At 41.1% G+C, this 20,905-nt stretch overlaps 1 protein-coding gene across 9 annotated transcripts in view; it reads left to right on the top strand.

The window, feature by feature from the left end:
• Nucleotides 1-20,905, top strand: part of LOC106088707 (actin-binding protein WASF2) — a 74,681-nt gene that overhangs the window by 14,874 nt on the left and 38,902 nt on the right. The window contains exon 2 of one of the 9 annotated variants that reach the window (XM_059366151.1): nucleotides 11,800-11,904. The exons of the other annotated variants lie outside the window; for them this stretch is intronic. The gene's annotated coding sequence lies outside the window, so the exon portion shown is untranslated. The remainder of the gene's footprint in view (nucleotides 1-11,799; nucleotides 11,905-20,905) is intronic. 9 annotated transcript variants of the gene reach the window in all.

The following is a 20,905-nucleotide window of genomic DNA, read 5'->3' on the forward strand; positions in this document are numbered from 1 at the left end:
TCTTTATCTTTCCAACTCCCAAATACTCCCCTTTTTGCCTTTCGGCGGTAGCACAGCACTTCTACGACAGCAATGCGAAATAATTGTTGCCTATAAAAAATAAACATTGCGCAAGTTTCAAACTGCTGGCGCTTGTTGCCTCTGCTGGGTTGGTTGCACTGCACTTGCTGTGACTGTGGCTCGGCTCTCCGTCTGTTGGTCTACTTGCTGAAGTAGCAACAACAAGAAAAAACACGAATTTTCCTGCCAACGGTTTTATGTTTCATGCTTTTCTTGGCTCGCATACGATTTTCATCCGAGAAATATGCGTTTCCATGCCATTCAAAGTGTATGCCCAAGCGTTAGAGGTGAAAGAAGCAAACAGATTGTATCCTCTTACCATTTTTACACTTTTCGTCTATGTTTGAATTTCTTCCTATGCTTCTTTTACATACACACATACATACATATATATGTATGTATGTACATATTTTTCATTATGAAAACCTTAAAGTTTGCAATGATTTTCTTTGTTCTGTCAATGTTTGCGTATTTTTTTTTGTTCATTAAAGCATAAAATGTGTTCCCTCAACTCAGCCATTCATGAATTTCTTTTGTCTGCTTGCGGTTGGTGCTTCTGGGTCGCGCCGACCGTATTCACAATGGTCTTTAATTTCCACAGACCAAATATGGAGCAGTTGATTTCTAATTTGTCTGGATTTCCTTAGCTTAGCCTTTATTTAGTTCTTTAACTTCTATTTTACTGGATATATGTACAAATTTTTATGTATGTACATGTACAGCGGTCAAAAAAAGTATTCATCATTAGCAAAATTGATAATAAATTCACTTATTTTGGGTAATTGAAGAAAATTTAAAGTAAACAAATAATGCAGTTTTATGCAATAGTTTATTTTTCGTAATATGTTTTAAAATAAATTCAAAAAATAAATTTAATTAGCGCAAAAAATGCAATTTTATATAATAACACCAAAAACAGAACAAAAAAAGTATTCATCATTGATGTGCTATCATCAAAGTCAAATTCAAATATTATTTGGGAATCCCCCTTTTCTGTTTTATTTAGTAAAGGAGGCTTTGCCCTTGACAGCAAATATTTAATTTCATTGAAAAAATAGTTTTTGTCAAAATGGGTCGTAAGCAAAACGAGGTTTCTGATGAGGTAAAAGTTTTGATAATAAAACACCACAGGAATGGTTTAACTCAAAAAACTATCAGTGAAATATTAAATAGACCACGATCTACTATACAATCCATCATCAGAAAGTGGACAGAAACGAAAACTGTTGACAATAAACCAAGATCTGGTCGACCAAAAGCACTTTCAGTTGGAGATGTGCGTTGGCTAGTGCGGCAAGTTCAGAAAACTCCGAAGACAAATGCGACCATTCTTCGTAAAAACACTATGGAATATTTAGGGAAGGAAGTTACTACACAAACAATTCGAAATACACTCAAAAGGCATAGTTACAGAGGAAGAACTGCACGTAAGAAGCCCTTTATAAATAAAATAAACCGAGTGAAAAGGCTAAACTTCGCAAAAATGTATGTAAAACAGCCCGAATCATTTTGGAAAACAGTCATTTTTGCAGACGAGAGCAAGTTTAATCTTTTTGGGTGCGATGGAAAGGTCATAGTGTACAGAAAACCAAATACAGAGCTTGAAGAACGAAACACAGTTGCTACTGTAAAACATGGTGGAGGTGGTTTAATGGTTTGGGGGTGTATGGCGGCTTCAGGAGCGTGAAATCTTGAAATTATTAATGGAGTAATGGATCATAAGTATTACATTGACATTTTAAAGAGGAATTTAAAAGATAGTGCTGTAAAACTTGGGCTTGGTAATAACTTTCAATATTATCAAGATAATGACCCCAAACATTCTGCTTTAAATACCAAGATGTGGATGCTGTATAACTGCCCCAAAGTCATTAAAACTCCTCCTCAAAGTCCCGACTTGAACCCAATTGAACATCTTTGGGAACATCTCGAACGCAAATTGAGAACGCGCAATTTTTCGAGCAAGAGTCAAATGCAACAGGTGATAATGGAGGAATGGACTAATATAGACAAAAATATAACCGCTAAATAAGTCCAATCGATGTCAAACCGTTTAAAAGAAGTTATAAGACGCGGTGGTCGAATAACAAAGTATTAATTTTTTTAAATTATGTTATTTATTTTTTTGTTTTTTTGCAATGATGAATACTTTTTTTGTTTAATTTTTTGTGTTCAGCTGTAAAATGGCCCTTTTTGTTCCAATAAATACTATTTTTTTCTTTAAAAACAATGAAATTGTGTACATATATATCACACAAGCACTACTGCATCATTAGTTTAATATGTTTTTATTCCAATTGTCTTTTGTAGACTTATTAAAAAAAAAACATTGAATGATGAATACTTTTTTTGACCGCTGTATATGTATTCTTGGTCGTCTTGACATTCTAAGTCGACTTGGCCATGTCTGTCCGTCCACCCGCTTGTCTGTTTGTCGAAAGCAAGCTAACTTTCGAAGGAGTAAAGTTCGGCACCGTAGAGTGAAACAGGGAGTTCCCCAAGGTGGGGTGACATCTCCAGCACTGTTTAACCTCTACCTATCCGATTGTACGATCATGGCATCAGGCCTTCCACCCATTGTTGACATATGCGATAGGTTGAACGTCTACCTCAATGAACTTGCCTGAAGATACCTGCCACCAAATCTTCAGCCACATTGTTCACTACAAATACTCGTGAGGTGAATACTGAGTTGACTGTGATGGTCGATGGAGAAATGATTCCGACCATCAGGTGTCCCAAAATACTTGGCGTCACATTTTCCTCACATGCTACAGCAATTTGCGATAAAGTCAAAAGTAGAAACAAGGTCCTCAAGTCACTTGCTGGCAGCACTTGGGGTGCAGACAAAGAAACCTTGTTGACATGGCCAACAAAGCAATTTGACGGTCTGTGGTAAGTTATGCACCGCCAGTAAGGTCTCGTTAACTTTGTGACACGCAGTGGGAGTAATATTCAGAAATGTCAGAATGCCACCCTCCGAACTGCGACGGGCTGAATCCTCATTTATCTTGTGGACCACCTTCATCAGGAGACAAAGATCCTACCTAAGCAATACCTTTTGGGCTGTTATCACAGAGACCATCCAAGTCATCATCTTGTGTATAGATATCCACCGTCCAGAAGCCTTAAGGTACAATGTTCAGCGCCTCAAGTTTAGCACCTTAAGTCACTTGCTGGCAGCACTTGGGGTGCAGATAAAGAAACCTTGTTGACATGGCCAACAAAGCAATTGGACGGTCTGTGGTAAGTTATGCACCACCAGTATGGTCTCGTCAACTTTGTGACACGCAGTGGAGTAATATTCAGAAATGTCAGAATGCCACCCTCCGAACTGCGACGGGTTGAATCCTCATTTATCTTGTGGACCACCTTCATCAGGAGACAAAGATCCTACCTAAGCAATACCTTTTGGGCTGTTATCACAGAGACCATCAAGTCATTATCTTGTCGATAGATATCTACCGCCCAGAAGCCTTAAGGTGGATCTACATGATCTAGAGCGTGAGGTTCAGCGCTACAAGAGAGAACCTCTAGATCAAGCGGCGTATCAAGCAGGTCTAGACAACATTCATGCAGACACGGTAACAGATGCGGTAAATGGCTGCCGGGTGAATGTAATCCTTGGAGAACGACCGGCTCCCATTGCACCTGAAGAAATTGACCTCCCCCGGCAAACCAGAGTAGTTCTGACTCAATTACGTTCCGGCAGATGTAGCCGCCTCAACTCCTGCAGAGCAAGGATTGATGCCGACGTGCAAGATGTATGTCCCGATTGAAACCAGGGACCGCCCGATACACGTCACCTGTTTAACTGCCCAGCCAGACCCACTCGACTCAGACCCAGATCCCAGTGGACGCACCCCATCTTAGTGGCAGAGTTCCTGGGCCTTGACACTCAACAGAATGAAGCATACGAAAGATAGAACACAATAAACTGCTACAATAACAACAGAAACTTATGGGGAAAGGACTACAATTAAATGTTAACGAATCTGATTCCTATACTAATAAACCATATCGCGAACTTGTAGGAAGTCTGATGTACATGATGTTATGCTCGAGACCAGATATCTGCTTTACTGTCGGTTATCTGAACCGTTTTCGAAATAATCCAAAAGATACACACTGGCAGCATCTGAAGATAATGTTTCAAGAACGCCAATAATGAGCCACTAGTTAGTTATGCCGATGCCGATTGTCCATCTGATCAAAATGAACGGTAATCTCCTTTCTTGTGTACGGGACATGGTATGCTGAGGTTCCAATCATCGGGTATGCGTTCTTCTAGCCAGATTGCGCAGATAAGCTGAGGCATACGCCTTATCAGCGTTTCGCCTCCGGTCTTAAATAGTTCAGCGGGTAACCCGTCGGCTCCTGCTGCCTTGTTGTTCTTTAGTCGGGTCACTGCTACTTGGACCTCATTCTGACTAGGATGTAAACATTCTATACCATCATCAGGGATTGGTTCTGCGGTATTCTCTTTGCCGCCAACATCGGACACTAGCAGTTGAGTAAAATGTTCTTTCCATATCCTCCATTCATGTTATCTTTGTCAGTTACCAGATTTCCATCTTTGTTCTCTGCAGGACGATGTGCCCGCACCAAAGCCATCGGTTTGATGTTTAATTCTTTGGTAGAATTTCCGGACTTCATTCTGACTCCAGCACATCTCAATTCGCTCACACTCACGTCTTTCCATTTCCTTTTTCTTTCTGCGGAATAGACGTTTCTCCTCTCTCCTTTTCTCCCGATTGCAGGGTTGCTCTATATGCCACATTCTTGGCTTCAGTAGCATCTCGACACTCTTGGTCGTACCATGGGTTTCTTGGAGGAGGCTTCCGGTACCCAAGTACGGATTTCGCGGCATTTTCCATGGAGTGGGCAATAGTTTGCCACTGCGCCATTATATCATCGGAACAAGGAGTGCTTTCATCAAGCAGTTGGGTCAGTCGAGTGGAGTATCCCGCTGCCATTTGTTATGTTTGCAGCTTTTCAATGTCCAGCTTCCGTGCAGTGTCAGATCGTACTTTCCTCGCCATGTTCAAACGGGTGCAAAAAAAAAAACCTTTGCTGCAACAAGGTAATGATTCGAATCTATATTCGATCCACGGATCGATGGTACATCTAAAATGACTTCCATCATCACAACGTGATCAATTTGGTTTCTCGTGTTTTGATCGGGTGACAGCCATGTGGCTTTGTGAATATTTTTAGGTTGAAATCTGGTTCTACTAACTACCATGTTTTATTCCACGAAATCTATCAGCCTCAACTCATTACTAGACGTTATCTCGTGGAGGCTGAACTTTCCGACTGTTGGACCAAAAATGTCTTCCTTCCCTATTTTCGCATTAAAATCTCCCAGAACGATTTTAATATCATGGGCGGGGCAGCGGTCATATTCTCTCTCTAGGCGCTCGTAGAAAATATCCTTGGTCTGCTCGACTTTGTCTTCCGTCGGGGCATGGGCACAAATAAGGCTGATGTTGAAGAATTTGGCTTTTATGCGAATTGTGGCTAGCCTCTCATCCACCGGAGTAAACCTGGAGACAAGGTGCTTCAGTCTCCGACTAACCGTCACCGTCTCCGACTAATTCGTCACCGTTTGGTGTTATGGTGACGATGGACTGGGAGTCCATCGCACTTCCTGTAAGGCGGTAATATCTGCCTTGTACTTCTCTAATACATCCGCCAGCGCGTATACTGCACTTTTGATGCTCTAGAAGATGTAATTATTATCCAATTTGGCAGAAGATTGCACGTGGTGTGTGGTGTATGCCATAAACCGTGCTTTAACCTGCCAAAGCTCCCGTATAAACTGTAGTACTGATTTTACCTCTTAAGCCTTTACGAGGCGTTAATATTATCCAATTTGGTAGCAACTTTGTACGTGGTGTCATTTAAAGAACTTCATCTACCAATTGATGTAGGTCCGCTTAGTCGACATGCAAATATGTGGCTACATCAGCAACACCAATATTACTACGGTTACACGAGTTTACTTATTTCGACTTATCGGTTGGTCCAGGTACTCATTTTGACTCCTGTGCTTCTTAAAACGAACACTCTCACACTGCTTTACTTCATAATCTGTCTGTGAAATCGCTGCCTTCTAATCCTACTCTGACTACACCGCCTCAATGCTACTGTGACTTAATATCTTCAACGCAATGATGAACAGATCGCAATCCCCTGGAGTAAAGATTCAACCTACTTAGGGACTCCAAAAGACTATTTATAAAAAACAAAAAGCTTTTCTAGTTTGAATTTGCACACTTGGATTTGTGAGTGTTCTACATTCGTTTATTAGCTGGCCCTCTTACTGCTCGTAATTGTGGTCTGACGTTACTTTTTTTGGTGTCCATGCAATTTCATCTACATTTTTCTAAACGCAGATTCTCTTGATGCTTTAAATGCTGTTTTTCTTCATCCAATGGTTATAGTAGTTGCATTCAGTTTCCATAATGGTGATGATGTCGTTATCATTACTTGTATACATATTTCTATGCGCTTCATATGATACCGGAAAACCTCAATTGAGTTTTTTTTATATACAATATGTAAAAAGGGTCGGACGTTTGTAGTACGCAGCACAGAGACTTGTCATTATGATTTATATGAGAGTAAAAGGTAGACAAGCATACATATGTTGAGCGATGTATGAAAGTATTATGGAAGAGTTTTCTAAATTAACATTTTTTGTTCTATAAAACAAAAATTGTGTAAATGGCATTTATTATAGAGTTTCGCCACTTATACAAATACGAGGACTGCTATATAAGTGTTTGGTCTAGGCGATACTAAGTTTTGCCAGGTCCAATCTGACATTTCCATTGGAAAAATGGAATTAACTCGTGAATATTTTCCTGCGAACATTTTTTACAACTTTGGACGTCGCGGCACAGAATGGCTATGAGCACCATACGGGTTGGAACTCTCAGTTCCGATTTGTGTGGTGTTCATTGTCATTAAGAGAAAATTAGCTGAGAGCTAACGGGCGTATTTAAAGATTGCGGATAGTGAGATGCTTCATACACGGAGTAGCTGCAACTGCAGTCGCGGACAATCAGCGGTATCGAGTGGAGAATCTCAGTAAGACGCCGGCCGGCACCGGCTCTTGCTTGAAGACTGAGTGCCTATTTTACTCGATACGACAAGGCGAGTTATTGGCGACTTTAAATAAGCAATGGCCACAACGTTCCCGCGGCGATCGCTGCTATAGGCCGGAAAGAGCTTGCTTACAAATGGAACTTGACGAGAATCCCCACCTCCACATACGGCACGGGATAGCTGTGAGCACAACACAAGCGGGAACATTGAGGTCCGATCTGTGTGGTGTTCATTGCTGTCACGAGAAGCTTTGCTGTGAGCTTCCGGTTGCGTCCACAGGTTGCGGATAGTGGAATGCTACATACGGAGTAGCTGTAACTGCAGTCGCGGACAATCAACGGTATCCAGCGGAGACTCTCAGTGAGAGGTCGGGTGGCACTGGCTCTTGCACGAAGTGCCTACGATGCTCGATATGACATGGAGAGTTATTGATGCCTTTAATTAACCAATGTCCACCTTGAACGAGCTTGCTCATCTACAGGAGCTTGACGAGGATCGCTACCTCCACATGAAAATGTGGTTACAATAACAACAATAAGAACAACAACTTCAATTTCGACATGGATTTTCCCGGCTTGAGTGCATTGATGAACTTCAATCTTTGTATGACGATGAAACACCGTCCTATAGCAATCTGAAAAACTATTTTAATGAATTCAGTCGTGGCCGACGCCCGCTCTATGTCGTATTCCATGAAGGTTGTCCAAAAACGTCCGTTGTATCAGAGAACATTGATGCCGTGCGTGAACTTATAATGCAAGATCTTCATGTGGCATACCTTGAAATAGAGGCATATCAGGTCATTTCTTCCACCAGCATACATTCGATATTGCATGAACATTTAGCCGTAAAGAAGTTTTAAAAAAATACGATCGCAGTGTTTCAAATGCGTTTATAAGATCGTCACAGGTGGCGAATAGTGTATCTATGCGTATGAGCCCAAAACAACAATCGACGGGTCTTCGAAGTAGACCCAAATCCAATGAAAGTTGTTCGTGGAAGACTCACTTTGCAGCAAATGGTAGACTATTTCTTCGACAAAACGGGCCATGTGATCATTGTTCCGCTTGACGGTCAATTCTGAGTTGTACATCAAAATTTGATTGCCCGAGTCTTGGGAGAAATCCGAAAAAACAAGAGAAGACGAAACATTGTTCACCATGACAATGCGAGTTCTCTCACACATCGGCCGAAACGTCAAATTTTTTGGGTCATCTGCACAGCTGTGACCCAATGACTTCTTTCTTTTCCGTCACATTAGGATAACGGTCAATGATTTTCCTCTCCAAAAAATGCTGTTGAAGCTTTCAATAACCATGTTTAGGAGGTGTCTCGATCGTAATGGGAAAAGCGCCAATTGGTTTGACCGCATGCAAAAGTGTATAAATCATGCTGGAAATTAAAACAATTTTTGATCATAAATATTTGCATTTCCACGTTTAACGCTAAATTTATTCGGTCTTGAAATAATTCATACAATCGGATATTGTTCGTTGACAAAACCCCTTTTTTAAAGTTAGGTACAAAATGTGTTTTTGCTTCGTAATAGCATTTGACTGGTTTCCTAGATCGTGATTTCGTTTGGAACCCCCAAACTCGTCAGCAGGATTTGTAAAAAAAGATATGTCTTCTAGGCTGAAACTATGCTCTGCGAGTATTTTTCCCCATTGTAGTGCAGCAACAAAGGAAATTACTCCACTTCATATAAAAATGAAAGCAGTAACACGTTTTTTGCCTTACTTGCAAAAAAGGGTTTTTTGTACTTCTATTTGTAATAGAAACAGATAACCTTGCGGTCTTATTCTTAAGCTTCATTTCTTCATTATTAAGCCAGAAACTTATATAGCAACCCTCGTTTAACCTTGAAAGTGGTTTTTATTAGGAGTGCGGAGAGCACAACAGAGAGAAAGAGAGAAGGTGACGTTATGTGAGTTTTAGACTTAATTGACCAACTGTTTTAAGAAGTACTCCCTTTGCCGATGTTGGTATTGCCAGTTGACCCTGGAAACATTTTCTACACATGTTTTCATCTTACACAAGGAAGTTGAAAACAATTACATACTATATCGCTTTTTAGTCTTATTTGTATATCCGTTGGGAAGAAAAAGTGCAACCTGAAAATATGTTCCCCGAGACCCTAATTTGGGTGAGACAACTAGAGGTTTAAATTTATTTGTGTGCGTCAACACAAAAAGAGTAGACTCTCCCCGAATTGGGCTCGGGACGCTTTGTTTGTTTAAAGATGGTACTGTAAACATTCAATCTCTTGTGTGGGTTAAAAAAAAGAGCGCTAAGTTCGACCTGACCGAATCTTATATACCCTACACCATGGATCGCATTTGTCAAGTTCTTTGCCCTGCATAATGGACAAGAATTGCTATGCTATTGGAGCTATATTAGGTTATGGACCGATTCGGACCATACTCCCGATGATGGAGAGTTGAAGTTAGGTAAGAGTGGCAGTCCTTTACATACTCACTTAGACAATTTAAGGTCCATTGTGATACCACAATAGCAACAGAGCGAGGCTTCTTGCGGGAATCAAACCCACGACCCCTGCACTGCTAATCCAAGCACGCTACCAACTCGGCTACCGGGGCGCCCTTGGAGTGGAATTTGGTAGTGGAAAAAAAAATCACACAATTCGGATAATGGATAAGAATTACTTTGCTATTGAAGCTATAACAGACAATCCCATGGCAGCCGGCTGTACGTACCGGATTGACCCGATGGATTCCTTCATCGGCCGCCTCAGTGTACAACACACTGCTACAACAACAACATGGGCCAAATCGCACCATACTTAGTTTGGATGTTAGAGGCCAATGTAGAAGTCATTGTGGAATGAAAATTATAACAAAACAACAGGTCGGATAAGAATTGTGCCCTGTAGAGGCTCAAGAAGTCAAGATCCATGGTGGGTTTATATGGAATTTATATCAAAACATGGACCGATATGGCCCATTTGCAATCCCAATTAACCTACTCTAATAAGAAGTATTTGTGCAAAATTTCAAACACCTACCTTTATTCCTGTGATAGTTACCGTGCTTTCCACAGACAAACAGAAGGACGGATAGGTCTAAATTGTCTTAGAATGTCAAGACGATCAAAAATATATACACCTTGTAATCTCAGATCAACATTACGATGTTTACAAAGGGAATGACGAAATTAGTAGGCTCCCATCCTATGGTGGAGGGTTAAGAAAAACTATTTTAAAATTTGTTACCGCAACAATGAAGGATTTGCAAAAAAAAATAGGCGATAGGATAGCTTGTCCACTACGTGCCCAAGGATTACAGGTCAATCAGTCTGCCATTTATTGGTGTGCAACTTTCCGCATGCTTGCACGGTTTCGACTCTTCATTGGTATGCGGCTACCAACATTATTGCAATTATCGAGCTATGCTGGGTTCCGGGACATCATGAGGTTGCGAAACCATTGAAACCTGCCTTGTGCGAGCTTCTTGGCGGCGAGAACGTTTTCTGCGATTACATTGCGAATGAGGTTGACATGGTTTGCACGAAACAGAACGACACTTATCCTGGGGATAAGAAAGCATGACCTCGGAGGAGGCGTTCTTCTGCAGGGGGTATGATGTCGGCGAGGAGAATCATGTCAGCCGGTTGTACGTACCGGATTGACCCATTGGGATCCTTGTTGTTTTTATCGTAGCCACATTTTCATGGAGATGGGAATCCTCGTCAAGCTCCTGTAGGTGAGCAAGCTCGTCCGGTGCAAACGATCGATCGCCGTGGAACATGGTGGTCATTGGTTAATTAAAGGCTCCATTAACTCGCTTTGTCATATCGAGCATCATAGGTACTCAGTATTTGTGCAAGAGCCGGTGCTCCCGACCTTCCACTGAGACTCTCCGCTCGGTAACACTTATTGTCCGCGACTGCCGTTGCAGCTACTCCGTATGGAGCATTCCACTATCCGCAACCTGTAACCATTAGCTGCGAGCTAAGCTTCTCGTTACAGCAATGAACACCGCACAGACAGGTGCTCAAAGTTATCCCGTGCCGGCATCCTTCATGACCATGGAGAATGAATGTCATACGTTTCAAGCATGGCTAATGCTAACCTCAGTACTGTAATGTTTCTCTCAAAACTCCCGTCTTTCGGGCCTACAGTTCATTGCTTGATATTTTGCAGCGTCAAATTTAAATCCAAATAGAAATTGCATATTGGATTCTAAGTTTGGCTACCATAAGTTGATTCCTCATTACGTGTCAGTATCGCTCTTATTTTTCTCTGTGTGATTTCATTGTTTGTTTTCTTTTTTTTGAGTTTCGCAACTGAATACGTACCTTAACAACTCTTTCTGTGCCAGTATTTTCTCCAGTAATTTAGTCCTGTTGTCATTCTGGGATTGAGTAGAAGTCTGAACTGCCTGACTTTTATGTCTTGAGCGTAGGTCTGTGGAGTCTGACCCTCGACTCCGGCCCCGGCCCCGGGTCGGAGTCTCAGTCGTAGTATAAAGCCGGTGTCGGAGAGCTGTTCCGAGTCGGCGCAAGCGTGTTCAACTCCGAACCCGCCTCAAAACCTCCAGTCCGCAACTCTACTTGTGTGTTGGTAACCTTTGTTCCTATCTATTTTCTTTTCTTTTATTTTCACAGCCCCCTCTTTGTGACCATCTATCATTCGTTGCCCTTCGGGTCTGGTCCTGAAAACTTGGCTTACATGTCGCTAGTGGCATTCCCACAGATTTCAGTGTCCCTAAGGTGTGTAAGGTAGTTCCTAGTCTCGCAAGCTCTTCTGCTTTAGAATTCCCTGGAATATCTCTGTGGCCCGGCACCCAGAACGGGCGAATTTTGAACTGTTCAGCCATCTCGTTGAGAGATCTGCGACAGTCGAGGTTTTTGTGTTCAGAAATACATTCTCCAGGGATTTAATGGCTGCCTGGCCTTCTGAAAGATATTTATGCCAATCGTCGTAATGACATTATGTATTAGCCATTCCACCACTTCCTTAATTGCAGGGATCTCTGCTTGATACACACTGCAGTGTTTGGATAATCCCTTCGATATGACCAGTTCTAGAACTTTAGAGGACACCCCAAAGCCCACGTTGTCGTTTAGTTTGGAATCATCCGTATAGAAGTCTATGTAATTTCTGTTACCAGGGATATCGTAGTTCCAATCTGTTCTATCGATAATAGTGGTACAGTAATTTTTGTCAAAAAGCGGCTCAGGTAGAGTGTAATCCACACTGCCTGGAACATCGGATATTGTATCAAGTATAACACAATAGAACAAGGGATCTTCGATTTGGAAAACTTACTAGACTGAAATTAAAACTTCGCCATCCATCGATGACAATAATCATACAATTTCTCCCTCAGTGATCTCATCGGCAATTGCTTTTCAGATATGTATGAATGTGTGTTCAATCAAATGTATGAATAGTATTCACTTAAATAAAAAAATGCTTTTGCGGTTATTACTATTCTCGAGGAGCCAATCATTCGTAAAACATTTAAATTAATTGATTTCTGTTTGATTACCTCACCTTAACAATGAATTGTAAAATGCAACAGATAGTGAATTCTCCCTCTTGTTTACAATGTTTTGAATAATAGCCCCCCACCTCTCTGCCTACGTCCCTGTTACATTGCAATAAGTGTGTTTTACTTACAGTTCTAAGGGAGCAAGGTGGCCAGTGGTGACCCACAAAACTTAAAGTGAAATATGATATTGGCAAAATTTGCACAATTCTGTTTCACCACTTTTGTTAAATGAAAGGAGAAGTGTACAGAAAGACTGCTTTAAACAATAAAAATTGCTTTAGGTTCAAAAGGTAACGGAGGGTGGTAAAATTCAATTAAAAACAAATCATATCAGTTTCAGCATATTTTTGACCCATTTAACTGGCAGTAGTATTGCTTCAACGTGGAAAAGCGCAACTGTGCGTTTCTGTGGTTTCAAATCGATTGTTGAAATTGTTATCTTCTTTTATTTCTTAATACCACTAATCTTAAGATAACCTATACTCCAACTTTAATTAGTTGATAAAAAGCATACTTGCTATAGTTTGATGAAAGGTTCGGCCCGTTGTCTTTGCGTAAACATTTTTTGTTCCTTTTACCAAAGAATGGGTATACGATAGGCTAATCATTGAGTTTGTAACATCTTGAAATCGTATTCGTTATTTTAAGTCCACTTAACCATGTCCATCTATCTGTGTCGGAATCTTGTTGGCGTTCGGACAATAATTGGTGTACAAATTTAGAATTTTGTTTGGTTTTTGGCGATTTGCATATAGCTTTGAAATAAATCAATCCTCTGACTTTACTTCTCAAAACCCGGCGCACCCTCTATGACATGTCTGTGAGTTATAATCCATAATTAGGGATAGATTATGAATCGGTCCCCCGAATTAATTTCTGGAGGTGTTTAAAGGTTCACTTTTTCCCGATTTGGCGGCAATTCGGTTTGTTAGGTGCATTTATAAAGTCTAAACTCCACCTCAAATAACGAACAGATACTCCGTGTTAATTTCTTGAGGCCTCAAAGCAATTCATAAAATCTTCTGCGTTTTTAATTTTTTCTTCCAAGGTGATGATATCTTTGAATCAAGCGCTATTCATTTTTTGTTTTTTTATTCACAAATCCATAATTGAATCGTTTCTAATCTAAACAATATTCACAATTATCTTCATATATTGGTTAGAGAAATTTATTTCATAATACTTTAACACGCATATCAATTAGGTTGCTTTTGCTCGATGGTTTGGTATGTAATAAAAAGAATGTAAATAAAAACACTCAAAAATACTTAATATTAGATCAACAACGATATAATCAAGCTTGTTTAGATTTTGTTTTTAGATAGGGCAAGGGAGGTTGTTAAAGAGGGTTCATTGTGTTTGTCCTATTGGTTATTTAAGATAATTATGTCAAATTTTTATGCTTGATGAATTTATGGTTATTTAAAATATGCTCCACCGTTTGGCGCTACTTTTCGATATTTTTGGTATCGAACCAAAAGAACTGCTTTGGTTTTGAGGTTAGAACAAATCAAGCCCACTTTAAATCGAAACAAAATTTCACCCAAAATTCAAAATGAAAATATGTCTCGAAACAATTATTTGGAGAACAACAATAAAACTTTTGGGCCCATTTTCCATGAGGCCTTTTTTCATTCAGCTATTGGGGCCAATTTGGGTTTTCCTCAAATTTGAACTTTTCCAATTAAATCGGGCGTTAAATAATATTAAGGAGGTCATGTGGAGCAGAAGTTGGCATGTCCGCCAATGACGTCAAATCTTACTTTTACTTACTTTAATTGGCTATGACAGAATATTTCTTCCACTAGCCGAACGTAGATTAGCGTTCCAAGCGCTTCGATCTTCTGCGCTCATTCTAAAATCTCTGATACCAAGTTTCGAGGTGTCTCCCACAACTTGATCTTTCCATCGGGCTTTTGGTCTTCCCGGTTTGCGTGTACCACCGTGTTTGCCTTCAAAAGACTTCTTTGCTGGAGCTTCTTCATCCATTCTGACCACATGACCTAGCCAACGCAGCCGTTGTATTTTGATGCGTGTAACTATGCTATCGTCGTCATACAGCTCGTTGTTCATACGTCGCCTATATTCTCCGTTAACGCAAACTGGTCCATATATTTTTATGGTGCCGAGGTAGATAAAGTTACTGACTATCTCAAAGTTGTGGTTCCCAACTTTCTCCAATTTCTTTATCTGCTCGGTTGTACAAGGCTTTTTGGGAGTGGAAACCACCCATTTCGTCTTATCTCCATTTATTGCCAAACCCATTTTCACTGCCTCTCTTTCGATTCTTTCAAAGGCTGCAGTTACTTCTTCCGGTAACCGACCTATGATATCGATATCGTCGACATAGGCGAGTAGCATGTGCTCTCTTGTGATTAGTGTGCCATATCCTTTCACTTCTGCATCTCGTATAATCTTCTCCAGCAGGATATTAAAGAGATCACACGAGAGGCTGTCTCCTTGTCTGAAACCTCGTTTGGTATTAAATGGTTCGGAGAGATTCTTTCCTATTCTTACTGAGGAACGCGTATCAGCAAGTGTCATCCTGCAGAGTCTTATTAATTTTGCAGGAGTACCAAACTCAGACATGGCTTGAAATACCTTTGAACGTAAAGAAGTATCGAAGGCGGCTTTGTAGTGAACAAAGAGGTGGTAGGTGTTGATTTGTCCTTCTTGGGTCTTTTTCAGGATTTGGCGCAGTGTGAATATCTGGTCTAGGGTGGATTTACTTGGTCTAAAGCCGCATTGATAGGGCCCAATTATCTCATTGACTTTAGGTTTTAATCTTTCACACAGTACGCTCAAGAGTATATTGTATGCGATGATACATTCTGTAGTTGGCACATTCCGTCTTGTCTCCTTTCTTGTGTACGGGACATAGTATGCTGAGGTTCCAATCATCGGGTATGCGTTCTTCTAGCCGGATTGCGCAGATAAGCTGATGCATACGCCCTATCAGCGTTTCGCCTCCGGTCTTAAATAGTTCAGCGGGTAACCCGTCGGCTCCTGCTTCCTTGTTGTTCTTTAGTCGGGTTACTGCTACTTGGACCTCATTCTGATTAGGAGGTAAACATTCTATACCATCATCAGGGAATGGTTCTGCGGTATCCTCTTCGCTGCTAACATCGGACACTAGCAGTTGGGTAAAATGTTCTTTCCATATCCTCAGTATGTTGTCTGTGTCAGTTACCAGATTTCCTTCTTTGTCTCTGCAGGAGGATGTGCCTGCACTAAAGTCATCGGTTTGGTGTTTAATTCTTTGGTAGAATTTCCGCACTTCATTCTGACTCCTGTACATCTCAATTCGCTCGAACTCACGTCTTTCCATTTCCTTTTTCTTTCTGCGGAATAGACGTTTCTCCTCTCTCCTTTTCTGCCGATACCTCTCCTTCATCTGGCGCGTTGCTACTGATTGCAGGGTTGCTCTATATGCCGCATTCTTGGCTTCAGTAGCATCTCGACACTCTTGGTCGTATCATGGGTTTTTTGGAGGAGGCTTTCGGTACCCAAGTACGGATTACGCGGCATTTTCCATGGAGTGGGCAATTGTTTGCCACTGCGCCATTATATCATCGGAACAAGGAGTGCTTTCATCAAGCAGTTGGGTCAGTCGAGTGGGGTATGCCACTGCCATTTGTTGTGTCTGCAGCTTTTCAATGTCCAGCTTCCGTGCAGTGTCAGATCGTACTTTCCTCGCCATGTTCAAACGGGTGCGAACCTTTGCTGCAACAAGGTAATGATCCGAAACTATATTCGCTCCATGGATCGATCGCACATCTAACAAGCTGGATGAATGCCTTCCATCTATCACAACGTGATCAATTTGGTTTCTCGTGTTTTGATCGGGTGACAGCCATGTGGCTTTGTGGATATTTTTATGTTGAAATCTGGTGCTACGACGTCGAATCATTGAGCTAAAACTTGAATCAGACTGCACTCATTGATATGTGAGAAGTTTGCCCCTGTTCCTTAGTGGAATGTTCATGGGCAAAATTTGCATTTGGTTATGCCCTTTCAATGCTGGCGACATTTGTGAGGTACTATGCCGTGTTAAAACTTCTCCCCATAGAGGGAGTCTGTTCGGATTGGGCTATAATCATTGAGCTTAAGTATGTTGTATTTGTTGCGTGAGTATGCTGTATTTGAAAACGCATCTATGATACAATTACCACATTGACCACGCTTGATAACCCTGTCTACTAGCTGTACGTTTCCCAATGCATGTGTTTTTGTGTAATGACAGACTTTTTTTCTGTGGCAATTATACTACACATGATTTTGTGCATCTGTTGGAAGTTGTATTTATGGCTTTGAACACTAGACAAAGGCTCTCGCTGTTGTTCCGTGTGCCCAGGTTCGCATCCTGGCAAAGCTCTGCCGAATTTTTTAATTTTTCAAGTTTATGCCTGTTAGGGCGAAGATTATTAAATTTTACAATTTTTGTTTGTTTCTCTTTCGAGACTAGCTTAATGATCGGAGATTGCAAATGGAAAAGGAAAGCCGAAGATAGCAACACACACCAACCACTATGGGACTCGTTTCGTCTTTGGTTAGAAGACTTTTCAACCATATTAGGTGTGACGGCTTCAAGGGCTGTGCGTTAATATGTTTTATTTGAATCGTATTAATTGCGAAAACGCATCTATGATACAATTACAACATTGATCACGCTTTTTTTATTCTTCTGCAGAAACATCATGGATTTCTATGTGATCAGTGCGTAATTGGGAGGCCACCGTAGCGCAGAGGTTAGCATGTCCGCCTATGACGCTGAACGCCTGGGTTCGAATCCTGGCGAGACTATCAGAAAAAATGTTTTCAGCGGTGGTTTTCCCCTCCTAATGCTGGCAACATTTGTGAGGTACTATGCCATGTAAAACTTCTCCCTCCAAAGAGGTGTCCCACTGCGGCACGCCTTTCGGACTCGGCTTTAAAAAGCAGGCCCCTTATCATTGAGCTTAAACTTGATTTGGACTGCACTCATTGATATGTGAGAAGTTTGCCCCTGTTCCTTGGTGGAATGTTCATGGGCAAAATTTGCATTTTTGTGCGTAATTGTGGATAGAAAATTTCTCTAGAATGTGCAATTGCCCAGTACAGATTTCTTCCATTAGAATATTCTTAAAAGCTAAATTTGGGAGATTATCGTCAGCTCAAATGTCTTCACTCCATGTTTCGATATAACGTCATTGGAATTTCTATCACATTAGCCATGATAACAAAAAAAAAATTTGTTAATGTTGTGGGAAAGATTTCTTTTTGATATGTAAAATCCATGTTTATCCTTGGTTTACATTTGTAGGAATTATTGTACACACCAATTACTCAAAGCACCACTACTGCATTCCGGAAGTAACGAATTTCAAAGCAAATTCAAATTTTAATCCTGTGTTACTGATGCTGTTTCCTACCCCAACAGGCAATCAAATCAAGCGTAACTACAAATCACACCAAATGTTTACACTCTGTTCGGTTATTGAAAGAATGGCAGAGATTGACTTTTCTGACTGGGAATGCCGCCGCCCAACCGGCATAATATTGTTGTGTTATTTATGTTATTATCATCATCTATTGTTATTCTTGTATTGCTTTTCTTGTCTTCCGTTTGGTCTCCGGCTGCCTACTATGAGTAGAAGCATAGGCATATGGATACAAAGTGGGTGCTGATAACACAATTTACTCTATAGAGATTACTACCACTGTGATTTTATATCAGAAAGTTGTTGGCAATTTTGTTTTGAGTTTTGTGTTTTTTACAACTTCACTATTCTTATTCATTCATTTTTGGCTTGGTGAGTCAAAATGTTTTCTTTCCCTTTTTCTTTGACAAATGGGTGTGTGTTTTTTTTTTTGATTGTGGTGGGTTCGAGTTTTTTTTATTCTCTTCTCTTTGGACTGTGTGTTGTTATTGATATTGTTATTGTTATTACTACATATATGTAAGTGTTAGTATTTTTTACGACGGCTCAATGTGTCATATTTTAATCGTGGCATTTTTGTAAGTTTTTGCTAATTTTAAGTACGAAGTGGGGTTGTACACAAGTCGTAGGCAAGAAGCTTAAAAACGATTCTGACTTTTTTGTTGTTAGAGAGAAGACTTCTGGACGACAAAAATATCGTTTGTGACTGGAGCTTAGCTATATTAAAATTTATATTACATGGCCACATACATAAAATTGCACAAATTGGGTAATACAATTTGGGTAGTATATTGGTTTATGCGTTTCTGTGGTGTTAAGTTACCGATGAGATATTAGGGAAAAGGTAAAAAAGGTATTATGGCATTCATAAAGCTATATGGCTGCCACCAGATCGAACAACAAAAAACAAAATCGATTATGTTACTGTTGTTGTAGCAGTGTGGTGTGTTCTATCTTTCGTCGGCTTGGTTCTGTTGAATATCCAGATCCAGGAACTCTGGGAATAAGGTAGGCGTGTCTCTTTTGTAGGGCTGAACCTCTCGCTCCAGATAACGTAGATTCAACTTAAGGCTTTGGGGGCAGGATACCTATCGAGAAGATAATGATGTGGATGGTCCCTGCGATAACAGCATATAGGTGTTGCTGCTTGAAGAGCATGTAGTTATTATGTCTTCACACGAGTAGGTTCTTTGTCCCCAGATGGAGATGGTCCACGTGACAATTATTTCCAGATTCAGCTCTCTCGAATCTCAATACGCTCGTTTGCGAGTACCAGTACCGGACTTGACAGCTATTCCCATACATTCCATGAAGTGGTCACTAGCGCCAGGCGCAGGTGAGATGGATCTATATTGCACGGAATGGTTTATTACGAAGGCCAATCCCCCACTTCCACTCCTTAAGTTATCCCTGCGTACCACATTGCATCCGTGGTAACTGTGCAGGCTGCAGATGTTGGTCAGATTTGTCACCTGGATCGCTGCTGCCAATAAGTTATGAGGGTTTGAGAAATGTGGGGTAATGGTTTAAATTGCTAAGATGGAGTCCTTCATCGGCAAGGGCTGCTGCCTCAGTGTTTCAAGTTTTTGTTTTCAAAATATTTTCCTATAAAATCTACATTCTCATCTATCTTGCCTCGGAGACTGTTGCAATTCAATTGTAAGAATGGTACACTTCCCGGAACATAATCCTAGGACAGGGACGCCGACGATGCTTGTGACCCACTGCTGTTTATATTCGCACAGTACTCCCGTAGTGACGTTAGGCCATAGAAAGATCGGAAATGCACCCACTCCATGTAAAGGTTACACATCTCCGACACTGACCGGTGATGGAGGCGGTTCTGGCAAACCGATCATAACCAAGGTCGTGGGTTCTTTTCAATTCCGTGCGGAGAACACATTCCAGAAGTGTGCGGAGAAGACGATCCGGGATGTGCCTCCCCTAAGACAAAAAAGGAAGTGTACGTGACACAGAAGCGACAGCCCTTGCCGATGAATCGTCGGGTCAATCCGGTGGTATCAATATTCAATGTGTTAATATTTATTCGGAACATCAACTTGCTACAAGTTAGTAACCTACTAAGTTAGCCGGTTAAAACCAAGGCTTTCGGGTCGACGCAGTCCTAGTTAAGAGCCTGAGCGATGAACGCGCATGTAACACTGTGGAACAGCGAAACAGTCGGTAGGACGGCGAAAATCCTATGGAAAGGATGTAAGATAGAGGTCAGTATAGCTTTTGGTATTATAACGGGACACATAGGACTAAGAGCTCACTTATGTAAAATCGGTGCGGCAAGTGATAGCATGTGTAGGGCATGTGGGGAAGATGATGAGACGTTGGAGCATTTCCTATGGCATTGCCTGGCTTTCGCGGCTAAAAGACACCGGTACTTAGGTGGGGAGGCCACCGCAGCGCAGAGGTTAGCATGTCCGCCTATGACGCTGAACGCCTGGGTTCGAATTCTGGCGAGACAATCAGAAAAAAATTTTCAACGGTGGTTTTCCCCTCCTAGTGCTGGCAACATTTGTGAGGAATTGTGGTATTATTATGTAAAACTTCTCTCCAAAGAAGGTGTCGCACTGCGGCACGCCGTTCGGACTGGGCTATAAAAAGGAGGCCGCTTATCATTGAGCTTAAAACTTGATTCGGACTGCACTCATTGATATGTGAGAAGTTTGCCCCTGTTCCTTAGTGGAATGTTAATGGGCAAAATTTGCATTTACTTAGCATTTACAATACCTGACATGAACCAACTTAGGGGCGTGGCAAGGAAAATAATTAAGGATTTTCTAA

This window comes from Stomoxys calcitrans, chromosome 3 (assembly GCF_963082655.1).
Source record: "Stomoxys calcitrans chromosome 3, idStoCalc2.1, whole genome shotgun sequence".
Classification (NCBI taxonomy): Eukaryota; Metazoa; Arthropoda; class Insecta; order Diptera; family Muscidae; genus Stomoxys; species Stomoxys calcitrans.